Source organism: Salmo salar, chromosome 10, assembly GCF_965601325.2.
Source record: "Salmo salar chromosome 10, fSalSal1, whole genome shotgun sequence".
Taxonomy (NCBI): Eukaryota; Metazoa; Chordata; class Actinopteri; order Salmoniformes; family Salmonidae; genus Salmo; species Salmo salar.
This window is the reverse complement of record NC_138300.1, coordinates 86,059,431-86,072,378: the sequence shown is the minus strand read 5'-3', so window position 1 is coordinate 86,072,378 and position 12,948 is coordinate 86,059,431.

Here is a 12,948-nt window from a genome sequence, read left to right as displayed (position 1 = left end):
CGTCACAAGACGCGAGATTTCATCTGGAGAGAGAGGGGAGAAAGAGGTCAAAGCACAGGGTAGGGCAGTGTGAGCAGGACCAGCGGTGTCGTTTGACTTAGCAAACGAGGATCGGATATCGTCAACCTTCTTTCCAAAATGGTTGACGAAGTCATCCGCAGAGAGGGAGGAGGGGGGGGGGGGAGGGGGAGGAGGATTCAGGAGGGAGGAGAAGGTAGCAAAGAGCTTCCTAGGGTTAGAGGCAGATGCTTGGAATTTAGAGTGGTAGAAAGTGGCTTTAGCAGCAGAGACAGAAGAGGAGAATGTAGAGAGGAGTGAGTGAAAGGATGCCAGGTCCGCAGGGAGGCGAGTTTTCCTCCATTTCCGCTCGGCTGCCCGGAGCCTTGTTCTGTGAGCTCGTAGTGAGTCGTCGAGCCACGGAGCAGGAGGGGAGGACCGAGCCGGCCTGGAGGATAGGGGACAGAGAAAATCAAAGGATGCAGAAAGGGAGGAGAGGAGGGTTGAGGAGGCAGAATCAGGAGATAGGTTGGAGAAGGTTTGAGCAGAGGGAAGAGATGATAGGATGGAAGAGGAGAGAGTAGCGGGAGAGAGAGAGCGAAGGTTGGGACGGCGCAATACCATCCGAGTAGGGGCAGAGTGAGAAGTGTTGGATGAGAGCAAGAGGGAAAAGGATACAAGGTAGTGGTCGGAGATTTGGAGGGGAGTTGCAATGAGATTAGTGGAAGAACAGCATCTAGTAAAGATGAGGTCAAGCGTATTGCCTGCCTTGTGAGTAGGGGGGGAAGGTGAGAGGGTGAGGTCAAAAGAGGAGAGGAGTGGAAAGAAGGAGGCAGAGAGGAATGAGTCAAAGGTAGACGTGGGGAGGTTAAAGTCACCCAGAACTGTGAGAGGTGAGCCATCCTCAGGAAAGGAACTTATCAAGGCGTCAAGCTCATTGATGAACTCTCCAAGGGAACCTGGAGGGCGATAAATGATAAGGATGTTAAGCTTGAAAGGGCTGGTAACTGTGACAGCATGGAATTCAAATGAGGAGATAGACAGATGGGTCAGGGGAGAAAGAGAGAATGTCCACTCGGGAGAGATGAGGATTCCAGTGCCACCACCCCGCTGGCTCGATGCTCTAGGGGTATGCGAGAACACGTGGGCAGACGAAGAGAGAGCAGTAGGAGTAGCAGTGTTATCTGTGGTAATCCATGTTTCCGTCAGCGCCAGGAAGTCTAGGGACTGGAGGGTAGCATAGGCTGAGATGAACTCAGCCTTGTTGGCTGCAGACCGGCAGTTCCAGAGGCTGCCGGAGACCTGGAACTCCACGTGGGTCGTGCGCGCTGGGACCACCAGGTTAGAGTGGCAGCGGCCACGCGGTGTGAAGCGTTTGTATGGCCTGTGCAGAGAGGAGAGAACAGGGATAGACAGACACATAGTTGACAAGCTACAGAAGTGTTGTTTCTTGTATTATTGTCTCCTGTGTCTTTAGAGAACTGTTTCACTTTGATATCCTTTTTCTTCTGTCCTGATTTTCTCTTTCTTTTCTTCTGTTAACTAGATATTCTTTATATAGACAGGTGTGTGCCTTTCCAAATCATGTCCAATCAGTTGAATTTATCACAAGTGTTGAAACCTCTCAAGGATGATCAATGGAAACCGTATGCACCGGAGCTCAATTTCGAGTCTCATAGCAAAGGGTCTGAATACTTATGTAGATAAGGTATTCTTAAAACCTGTTTTCGCTTTGTCATTATGGGGTATTGTGTGTAGATTGATGAGGAAAACATTACATTTAATCAATTTTAGAATAAGGCTGTAACCTAACAAAATGTGGAAAAAGTCAAGGGGTCACAATACTTTCCGAATGCAGTCCATCTGTCATGCTGATAAGACACCAAGTGTTGGGGACAGAGGAGTAAACTCAAAGCACCCCCATAACATGATGCTGCCACCCCCGTGCTTCACGGTTGGGATGGTGTTCTTCGGCTTGCAAGCCTCCCCTTTTTCTCCAAACATAACGATGATCATTATGGCCAAACAGTTCTATTTTTGTTTCATCAGACGAGAGAACATTTCTCCATGTGCAGTTGCAAACTGTAGTCTGGCTTTTTTATGGCGGTTTTGGAGCAGTGGCTTCCTCCTTGCTGAGCAGCCTTTCAGGTTATGTCGATATAGGACTCGTTTTAATGTGGATATAGATAATTTTATACCCGTTTCCTCAAGGTGCTTTGCTGTTGTTCTGGGATTGATTTGCACTTTTCGACGCCAAAGTTCATTCATCTCTAGGAGACAGAACGCGTCTCCTTCCTGAGCGGTATGACGGCTGCGTAGTCCCATGGTGTTTATACTTGCGTACTATTGTTTGTACAGATGCATGTGGTACCTTCAGGCGTTTGGAAATTGCTCCCAAGGATGAACCAGACTTGTGGAGGTCTACAATTTGTTTTCTGAAGTCTTGGCTGATTTCTTTTGATTTTCCCATGATGTCAAGCAAAGAGCCACTGAGTTTGAAGGTAGGCCTTGAAATACATCCACAGGTACACCTCCAATTGACTCAACTGATGTCAATTAGCTTATCAGAAGCTTCTAAAGCCATGACATCACTTTCTGCAATTTTCCAAGTTGTTTAAAGGCACAGTCAACTTAGTGTATGTAAACTTCTGACCCACTGGAATTGTGATAGTGAATTATAAGTGAAATAATCTGTCTGTAAACAATTGTTGGAAAAATGCCTTGTGTCATGCACAAAGTAGATGTCCTAACCGACTTGCCAAAACTATAGTTTGTTAACAATACATTTGTGGAGTGGTTGAAAAACGAGTTTTAATGACTCCAACTGTATGTAAGAATGCTGTTCATTGACTATTGCTCAGCCTTCAACACAATAGTACCCTCCAAGATTGGTACCAGGAAAACAACCTCTCCCTCAACGTCAACAAAACGAATGAGCTGATCGTGGACTTAAGGAGACAACAGAGAGAGCATGCCCCTATTCACATCAATGGGACCGCAGTAGAGAAAGTGAAAAGTTTCAAGTTCCTCGGCGTACACATTACTTACAATCTGAAATGGTCCACCCACACAGACAGTGTGGTGAAGGCGCAACAGCGCCTCTTCAACCTCAGTAAGCTGAAGAAATGTGGCTTGGCCCCTAAGACCCTCACAAACGTATGTATAATGGAGAACATCCTGTCGGGCTGTATCACCGCCTGGTACGGCAACTGCACCGTCGCAACCGCAGGGCTCTCCAGAGGGTGATGCGGTCTGTGCAACGCATCACCGGGGGCACACTGCCTACCCTCCAGGACATCTACATCACCTGATGTCACAAGATGGCCAAAAAGATCAAAGACATCAACCACTTGAGCCACGGCCTGTTCACCCCGCTATCATCCAGAAGGCAAGGTTTGTACAGGTGCATCAAAGCGGGGACCGAGAGACTGAAAAACAGCTTCTATCTCAAGGCCATCAGACTGTTAAATTGCCGTCACTAGCCGGCTACTATCCGGTTACTCAACCCTACACCTTAGAGGCTGCTGCCCTATATACATAGAAATGGAATCACTGGTCACTTTAAATGGAACACTAGTCACTAATAATGTTTACATACTGTTTTACTCATTTCATATGTATATACTGTATTTTAGTCAATGCCACTCAGACATTGCTCTTCCTAATATTTATATATTTCTTAATTCCATTCTTTACTTTTAGATTTGTGTGTATTGTTGTGAATTGTTAGATACTACTGCACTGTTGGACCTTGGAACACAAACATTTCATTACACCCGAAAGAGCATCTGCTAAATATGTGTATGTGACCAATAAAATTTGATTTGAGCAGTGGAGCGTTTAGTGACACAAAACTTTAGTGGTCAATTTGGAAAGTGCTATCATATCACTCAATTATACCATTTATAAAATGGTTCAGGTATATCTTTTTTTACGATTTTCTCTGTCACACACTAGTCACAACACACGTGCCTGGCTGCAAAAGTGCATTGTGAGTGATGTCAGCAGCAGGCGCTCAGCTCGTGCACTAGCAGCAGCAATTTCAGCAAATTGCAAATCATTGTTGACTGACTGCAGTAGCAGTAGTCCGGGTTCGACGAGCCAAACCCAATGAATATAGTTGGTCACGAATTTTTGATCTTGAACAGAACTTACAACATGTCTCAATCAAAACTGTACAGCCAGAAGTACAGAGAAGAGTGGGAGTCTGTACCTGAACAAATGTCAAATCATATTTTTGGCCGAGATGGCCAGTCAATTTGAGCAACGTTATTGTGTATTCTACGTAATTACGCAGTTTTACGTTATCATGCAATGACATCACAACGTCATTTAGTAACAAATCAACCTGCCTCTAGCAACTTACCCTGAAAATGAGTTGGAAACACTGGTTCAGCTCCAATCAGTCGCGAAGAGGAATAACTTTGTAGCTGGTTCTGATTAATGAACAATGCCATGCTGGTGAGTGGTAACATTTAATTAAAACCCAGCCCTGAAACAAAACGTAGCCTGAAAATAATTTGTACATCATATCATAGGAAAAGACAACACATTCACACAGATTTGCACAAAGTGGGCAGCTCGGGTTTGTCACTTCATGTGTCACTTCCTGTCCAAATATATCATACTTTGACTAAAACGATGACTTGACTTAAATCGTTGTGCAACATCATGGGTAAACTCTGGCCATAGTCTCTCAGCTCGAAAAACTCACCTTATGCAGTTGGCATCCAGCAACTACAGAGATACACGTCTTAGCAACTAGCAACCCTGTGGTCATTGAGGGTTTGCTAATATATTTAAACTAAGTGAATGCTTTATTTACATGATTCCACTCACTTGTTCAAAGACCTGCTCCAACATTGCAGAGTTCAAACTGAACACCTGGATGGATACAGACAGATAACTTATTGTGTGGCTGTGTTGGAATAATTTCACATAATAATATGCATGTAAACATACAAATAAGAGCATGACAAACTGCTCTGACTCCACCAGCTGGGTATACACCATGGAACTAGTGGGCACAGCCTCACAGCCCTCCTGCAGGAGAAATACATATCTGCCTCTTACACATAAACACACTTACCTGGACCAAATTTAAAATGTTATTTGTTTTTAACCTTTATTTAACTAGGCAAGTCGGTTAAGAAAAAAACGTATTTACAATGACGACCTAACCCGGACGACGCTGGGCCAATTGTGCGCCGCCCTATGGGACTCCCCCAATTATGTCCGGTTGTGATACAGCCTGGAATCGAACCAGAATCTGTGCCTCTAGCACTGAGATGCAATGCCTTAGAACGCTGCGCCACTCGGGAGCCAAATGAGTGTGTTCATAGCTGGGTAAGGCTCCCTCTCCAATCAGTTCTGTGTCAAACAGCTCTGTGATGAGGACGTTGGCTCGAGTCTGCATGTCTCCATCTGCAGTGACAACACATTCATCTAACATTCTGATGGTAAAATACAGTTGGATCAGGTTGAAAAGTTTCACTGCAGACGAAGAAAAAAAAAAACAGTGCTGCAAAATGGACGTAACTGCAATGTCTGTGCAATACAGAAATACTGTATTTCAGGTCACAGAGAATTTGTCACATTAACGATTTACCATTAAGCAATTTGAAAAGTAAAGTTTTAACCAAAACAACTGTAGACTACAAATTACAGGACTGTGCGTACAATGTGTTTTACTTACTTGGTCGAACTGTCACTTGTGTATTGATGATCTTGAAATTGTCGGAGAAGCCATTTATCTTCACCGTTCGGAGAGCAGCATCTGCCATGGGCTTGAAAACCTATTGGATCAGACAGACAAACAGTCAGAGAACACCTTTCCCTTTAATTGACGGTGAACTGTCAATGCACTGATAGATTAGGCAACGATTCTCACCTCCACAGCATGGCAATAGCCAGCACCAGCTGTGACAGCCATCTTAGAAAGCAGTCCTGTTCCAGTGCCAATGTCCAGAATTATGACTTTCTCCCCCCATGCCTCCACTCTGCTCACAGCAGCACTAATACCCTAGTAGTACTTCTCATTCTATGAGATAGACAGATTCTGGTTTACGTACAGGGTAAGAAACAAGACAGCTTCCACAACTCACAGAATAGTGTGCCATCTATTGTACAAGCTGTATTGGATGATTCCTGCCAGGTCACATACTCACACTATTGTGATTGTGCAGCATATCAGCTTAACAGGTCCTGAGAAATAAACAGGTGATCATGGATATCACACATTTAGATTAACTCCCCGTAATTGAACTATAGCTAGCAACATGACTTGAAGTGATTGACAAAGACAGAAAACTTTGGTAGCTAGTGCGTTGCATAGTGCAGTACATTAACATGAAATGATATACCAACAAAACGGGGTCAGCTAGCTTGCATATCTACAGTGCATTCGGAAAGTATTCAGACCCCTTCTCTTTTTCCACATTTTGTTACGTTACAGTCTTATTCTGAAATTGATAAAATAATTTTTTCCCCCTCATCAGTCTAAACACAATACCCCATAATGAAAAAGCAAAAACTGTTTTTTTATACATTTTTGCTATTTTATTACAAATAACAAACAGAAATAGCATATTTACATGCTGTATCTATTGTATTCCAGAAGAAATGTTTTTACACCAATCCCTACAAAATTGGATTATGACAGCATTGCCTCAACTGGGGCAGACATGTTTTCCCTAGAAATGTCACCTGACGTCATCCCCCAAGTCATACACTGGTGTCAAAATATGGTGCTTTCAAGACAACTGGGAACTCGGACAAAAACGAGATCAAATCATGACATCAGTGATCTTCAGGTCGGAGCTCAAGAAAGATACCCGAGTTTCCGACTTGGAATTCCAAGTCGGAAAATGCGGCATTAACCCCTTGTAATCGGAGTGTGAACACATACTGACATTTTCAACTTGCTAACTGGTTGTAGTCAGTGCTTGATTTTGGATGAAAGAAGTGAAGGAGCTGTCTTTTTCCAAGTCAGTCCATTAAAGACTATATTTACAGAAATTCTAAAATGACATTATGCTATAGAGACCTCTAGTTATTCACTGTTAAGGGGTTCATAAACATTTTCAATTACTTCTCCATGACTTTCAACCATTATTATACCCTACATGAAATATTAAGACGTATTGACACTGGAAGGCTGCAGTGTCTGATCCCATGTAGACCTACCATCTCCTGACGTTGTGCTCTTGATCAAGGCACTTAACCCCACCCCACACACAAAGTAGAGCTGCACTGTTAGTCAGATGTTGTCAACCCTCTATCAGGATCCAGCCCTGAAACACCCAAATCTGCTTATCAAGGTCCTGTTAAGCAGCTGATGTTCAGGCTACAATGTGGTTAGACCAGGGCTGGAACAAAAGCCTGCACACCAGGAGCTATCCTGGAGGATGGTTGACACACTTGATATAAAATAGTGCAACATTACAACCAAATACTTTTGTCTTTATAAAATGATTCCCTCACTCAATGAATCAGGAATCAAATGGATAAGGTAGGCTACTTCAGAGCAAGGTCTCTCACTAGACATGTTTACATATAAGCCTCAAATATTCATGTTTCAGGGGAGATCTATGCACAGCAAGTTATTTGTCAATTATGCTATTCTTAGAATATGTTTTAACGTTGTCGCAATTACATGGCTACTGTTTAATATCGGGGAATCCCATCTTTCCAACGTTGCAGATGTAGAGTATTTAGGCTATCTACAGTACAGTGCCGGTGGAAAGGCAACAATGACATTAATGCTTAGTTAGCTGTTGTTAACTATCGAGATAACTGCTCCAAGGAAATGCCAAAATAAATAAAACACCAACATAGTGTCTTAATTTCAGTTGAATGCATTCAGTTGTACAACTGACTAGGTATCCTCCTTTCCTTTCTCTTTAATAGGGCGTTGGGCTACTAGAACAGCTTCAATGCGCCTTGGCATAGATTCTTCAAGTGTCTGGAACTCTATTGGAGGGATGCGACACCATTCTTCCATGAAAAATTCCATAATTGGGTGTTTTGTTGATGGTGGTGGAAAACACTGTCTCCTATGTACCTTTGGGACCCCTTTTTCAAAGTCAATTCAATGAGATCTCTTCTAGCCCTGGTAGGCAAAATAATGCACAACTTGGCATTTTTATAAATTACCTTAAGCATGATGGGATGTTAATTGCTTAATTAACTCAGAAACAACAACTGTGTTGAAGAACCTGCTTTCAATATACTTTGTATCCCCCATTTAATTAAGTATTTATTTTGGTTACCTGTATTTCTTTCTGGCAGTGATCAAACACTTAAAGTTATCAGATTCATCAACATATTATTCCAATAAAGCAGTCATGAATTCCACACATTTGAATTGTATTATTGTTCATTTCAAGTTTATATAACTTATAAACCACAAGCTTGTGTGTGTGTGTGATTAATGAATTTAAAGGGTGCAAATGCACAGATGGCAGTAGGCAGACAGAATGGCATGCTAGGAATAGGCACCAGGGTGTCAGAGAAGATGGATGCCAAGAGTGTGCAAAACTGTCATCAAGGCAAAGGGTGGCTATTTGAAGAATCTCAAATATAAATCAAAATATATTTTAACACTTTTTTGGTTACCACATTTAAAGGGTGCAAATGTGTGTTATTTCATAGTTTGTCTTCACTATTATTCTACAATGTATAAAATAGTAAAAATAAAGAAAAACCCTTGAATGAGTTGGTGTGTCCAAACTTTTGACTGGTAGTGTATGTTTGTATTTATGTGAAAATAGAAACTGTACATAAAATGGTGCCGTGAATTAAAACGAAGGAGGGTGTGGTTTGAGGTGTATGTTGGGTATGGTGTGGACCGGCTGTGAGTTGGGTGTGTAGTCTGTGGGATAGAGAAGAGAGCAGAGCTGGGCAGAGTTTCCCACTGGATTGGGTGTCACTGGCTGTGGCTAAACTCAAGTGTATCCTCACAACCAGGCCCCGGAAGAGATCCCTTAGATACTGGGCATCCAGTGCCATTCTCTGGGCCAGCTGGCGTCGCTCCTCTGCATTCTGACACACCAGCCTCTTCTGCATCAACACCCTCACATACTCCACCACAATCAGCCACTGGCTGCAAACGCTACTCAGGACTAGAGGTCGACCAATTAATTAGGGCCGATTTAAAGTTTTCATAACAAATCGGTATTTTTGGCCACCGTTTAAAAAACTTTTTTTTTTTTACACCTTTATTTAATTAGGCAAGTCAGATTAAGAACACATTCTTATTTTCAATGAGAGCCTAGGAACGGGGGTTAACTGCCTTGTTCAGGGGGGATTCATTTTTGCAACCTTCTGGTTACTAGTCCAACGCTCTAACCACCTGCCTTACATTGCACTCCACGAGGAGCCTGCATGGCAGGTTGACTACCTGTTATGCGAGGGCAGCAAGAAGCCAAGGTAAGTTGCTAGCTAGCATTAAACTTATCTTATAAAAAACTATCAATCTTAACATAATCACTAGTTAAACTAGTAATATCAACCATGTGTAGTTATCTAACGTGTCCTGTGTTGCATATAATCGATGCGGTACCTGTTAATTTCTCATCGAATCACAGCCTACTTCGACAAACGGGTGAGGATTTAACAAGCGCATTTGCAAAAAAAGCCCTGTCATTGCACCAATGTACCTAACCATAAAAATCAATGCCTTTCTTTAAAATCAATACACAAGTATATATTTTTAAACCTGAATATTTAGTTAATATTGCCTGCTAACATGAAATTGTGTCACTGCTCTTGCGTTCATTGCCTGGCTCGTTGCGAACTAATTTGCCAGGATTTTACATAATTATGACATACCATTGAAGGTTATGCAATGTAACAGGAATTTTTAGACTTAGGGATGACACCCGTTAGATAAAATACGGAACTGTTCCGTATTTCACTGAAAAAATAAACGTTTTCGAGATGATAGTTTCCGGATTCGGCCATATTAATGACCTAAGGCTCGCATTTCTTTGTGTTTATTATATTATAATTAAGTCTATGATTTGATAGAGCAGTCTGACTGAGCGGTGGTAGGCACCAGCACGCTCGTAAGCATTCATTCAAACAGCACTTTCGTGCGTTTTGCAAGCAGCTCTTCGCAATGCATTGCGCTGTTTATGACTTCAAGCCTATCAACTCCCAAGATTAGGCTGGTGTAACCGATGTGAAATGGCTAGCTAGTTAACGGGTGCGCGCTAATAGCATTTCAAACGTCACTCGCTCTGAGACTTGGAGTAGTTGTTCCCCTTGCTCTACATGGGTAACGCTGCTTCGAGGGTGGCTGTTGTCGATGTGTTCCTGGTTCGAGCCCAGGTAGGAGCGAGGAGAGGGACGGAAGCTATACTGTTACACTGGCAATACTAAAGCACCTATAAGAGCCCGTGTGGCTCAGTTGGTAGAGCATGGTGTTTGCAACGCCAGGGTTGTGGGTTCAATTCCCACGGGGGACCAGTACGGGGAAAAAAATAAATGTATGAATTCTCTACTGTAAGTCGCTCTGGATAAGAGCGTCTGCTAAATGACTAAAATAAAAAATAAGAATAAATAAGAACATCCAATAGTCAAAGGTATATGAAATACAAATCGTAGAGAGAGAAATAGTCCTATAATTTCTATAAGAACTACAACCTAAAACTTCTTACCTGGGAATATTGAAGACTCATGTTAAAAGGAACCACCAGCTTTCATATGTTCCCATGTTCTGAGCAAGGCACTTAAACGTTAGCTTTCTTACATTGCACTATTACTTTCTTCTCCAACACTTTGTTTTTGCATTATTTAAACCAAATTGAACATGTTTCATTATTTATTTGAGGCTGAATTGATTTTATTGATGTATTATATTAAGTTAAAATAAGTGTTCATTCAGTATTGTTGTAATTGTCATTACTACAAATAAAAAAATTAAATTAAAATTGGCCGATTAATCGGTATCGGCTTTTTTTGGTCCTCCAATAACCGGTATCAGCATTGAAAAATCATAATCAGTCGACCTCTACTCAGGACACTGATATAAGTCAGCTACAGACTAATATGATTGTCAAAGATACTGGTCTGCTGGCAGGGTGGGCGAACACAACTATACATCTCAATATGGCGCTCCAGGACGCCACATAACTTCGAAGTGAGCGTGATGTATCCCTGGGCCAGTCAGGAGCGAGACAGGAGTCCCTGCAGGAAGGGCTGGAGCTCCAGCAGTAGTTGGCCTATCGCCAGACGGCAGGCCATCCTCACAATCCAGTTCAGAGCAGCCAGGGGTTGATGGAGGATGATGCAGTCACTTATAGAGGCCAGTAGATAGAGGTGACCCTTGTTATTTGTGCTTTGATCCCAGCGATGCTCCAACCCAAATTCAATAAGCGCCTCCCGGAAACTGGAAACAGAGGGAGACGAAATGAGAGACTTGGACATGGAGACTGATGTAGAGAGAAAGCGAATCCAGTGATTACATGCACAAGCAAATATATAGGTTATAGGAAAAGTATCACAAATTCTTTGTCCCATTCTCATAAACACACAGCCACAGTAGGCACATACTCATACAAAAAACAGACCCACCTATTGAGGAGGTTCTCCATCTCATAGAGCCCCACCTGTGTGGTCTGATCCCAAAGTGATTAACTGATCATCAGAGCCACATGCGCATTCCCCTCCAGTATCTAACACAACAACGACACAAACAGAACATCACAACAACTAACAGGCCTCAAAACCCTCCACAACATATCACCAACGCAACTCAAGTACGTGCATTAAAATAACATTTACCACAACCACATTGCAAACATTTTATATAGTGACCATTTTAAAGCAGCCTAAATGTAGATTGTATGTTTGTTAACCTGTGTGATGGTTGGCAGGCTGGTGCGGTAAAAGCCCTCATGGTCAGCGTCTGGTTCCTGGTCTCTCTGCCAGTCTGTCAGCTCAACCTCCAGGGGCTTGTGCATCCACCCAGACACTTTTCTCTTACACAATACATCCACCTAGACACTTCTCTTACACAATACATCCACCCAGACACTTTTCTCCTACACAATACATCCACCCAGACACTTTTCTCCTACACAATACAAACTCCACTTAGCAATGTGGGCTCTTGAATGAACTGTGATGCTCAACCCTCTCTCTGAATCTCACTGTATTAAACAAGTGTACATACACTGCATTCGGAAAGTATTCAGACCCCTTGACTTTTCCCCCAATTTGTTTTACATTACAGCCTTAAAATCGATTAAATAAAAAATGTTCCTCATCAATCTACACACAATACCTTATAATGACAAAGTGAAAACAGGTTTTTATAAATTTTTGCAAATGTATTAAAAATAAATTATTGAAAACCTTATTTACAGACCTTTTGCTATGAGACTAGAATTTGAGCTCAGGTGCATCCTGTTTCCACTGATCATCCTTGTTGTTTCTACAACTTGATTAGAGTGCACTTCTGGTAAATACAATTTATTGGATATGATTTGGAAAGGCACACACCTGTCTATATAAGGTCCCACAGTTGACAGTGCATGTCAGAGCAAAAACCAAGCCGTGAGGTCGAAAGAATTGTCCGTAGAGCTCTGAGATTGTGTCGAGGCACAGATCTGGGGAATGGTATCAATTTCTCCCTCAAGTCTATATAATTTCACATGGGAAATGACAATTGCTTCTAGTGAGAGCAGGTGTGTTTGTAATTACATGATACCTTGAGTCTGGAGTGGATGGATGAAGTCCTCAGACATTCCCTTTTGCAGTACTGTCCTAACCTATCCAAATGCTCAGGGCAACAGAACACACCCAATACCCACATCAGGGCAGTGTCCCAGGCCAAGCTCTCTGCCCTCCACACCTCTGGCCACACCTCGGAGCGCTGCTGCAGCATCTGTCAATCAGATGTAAACAAGCTCAATTCACCAGATATTCAATCAAACAATATATGTG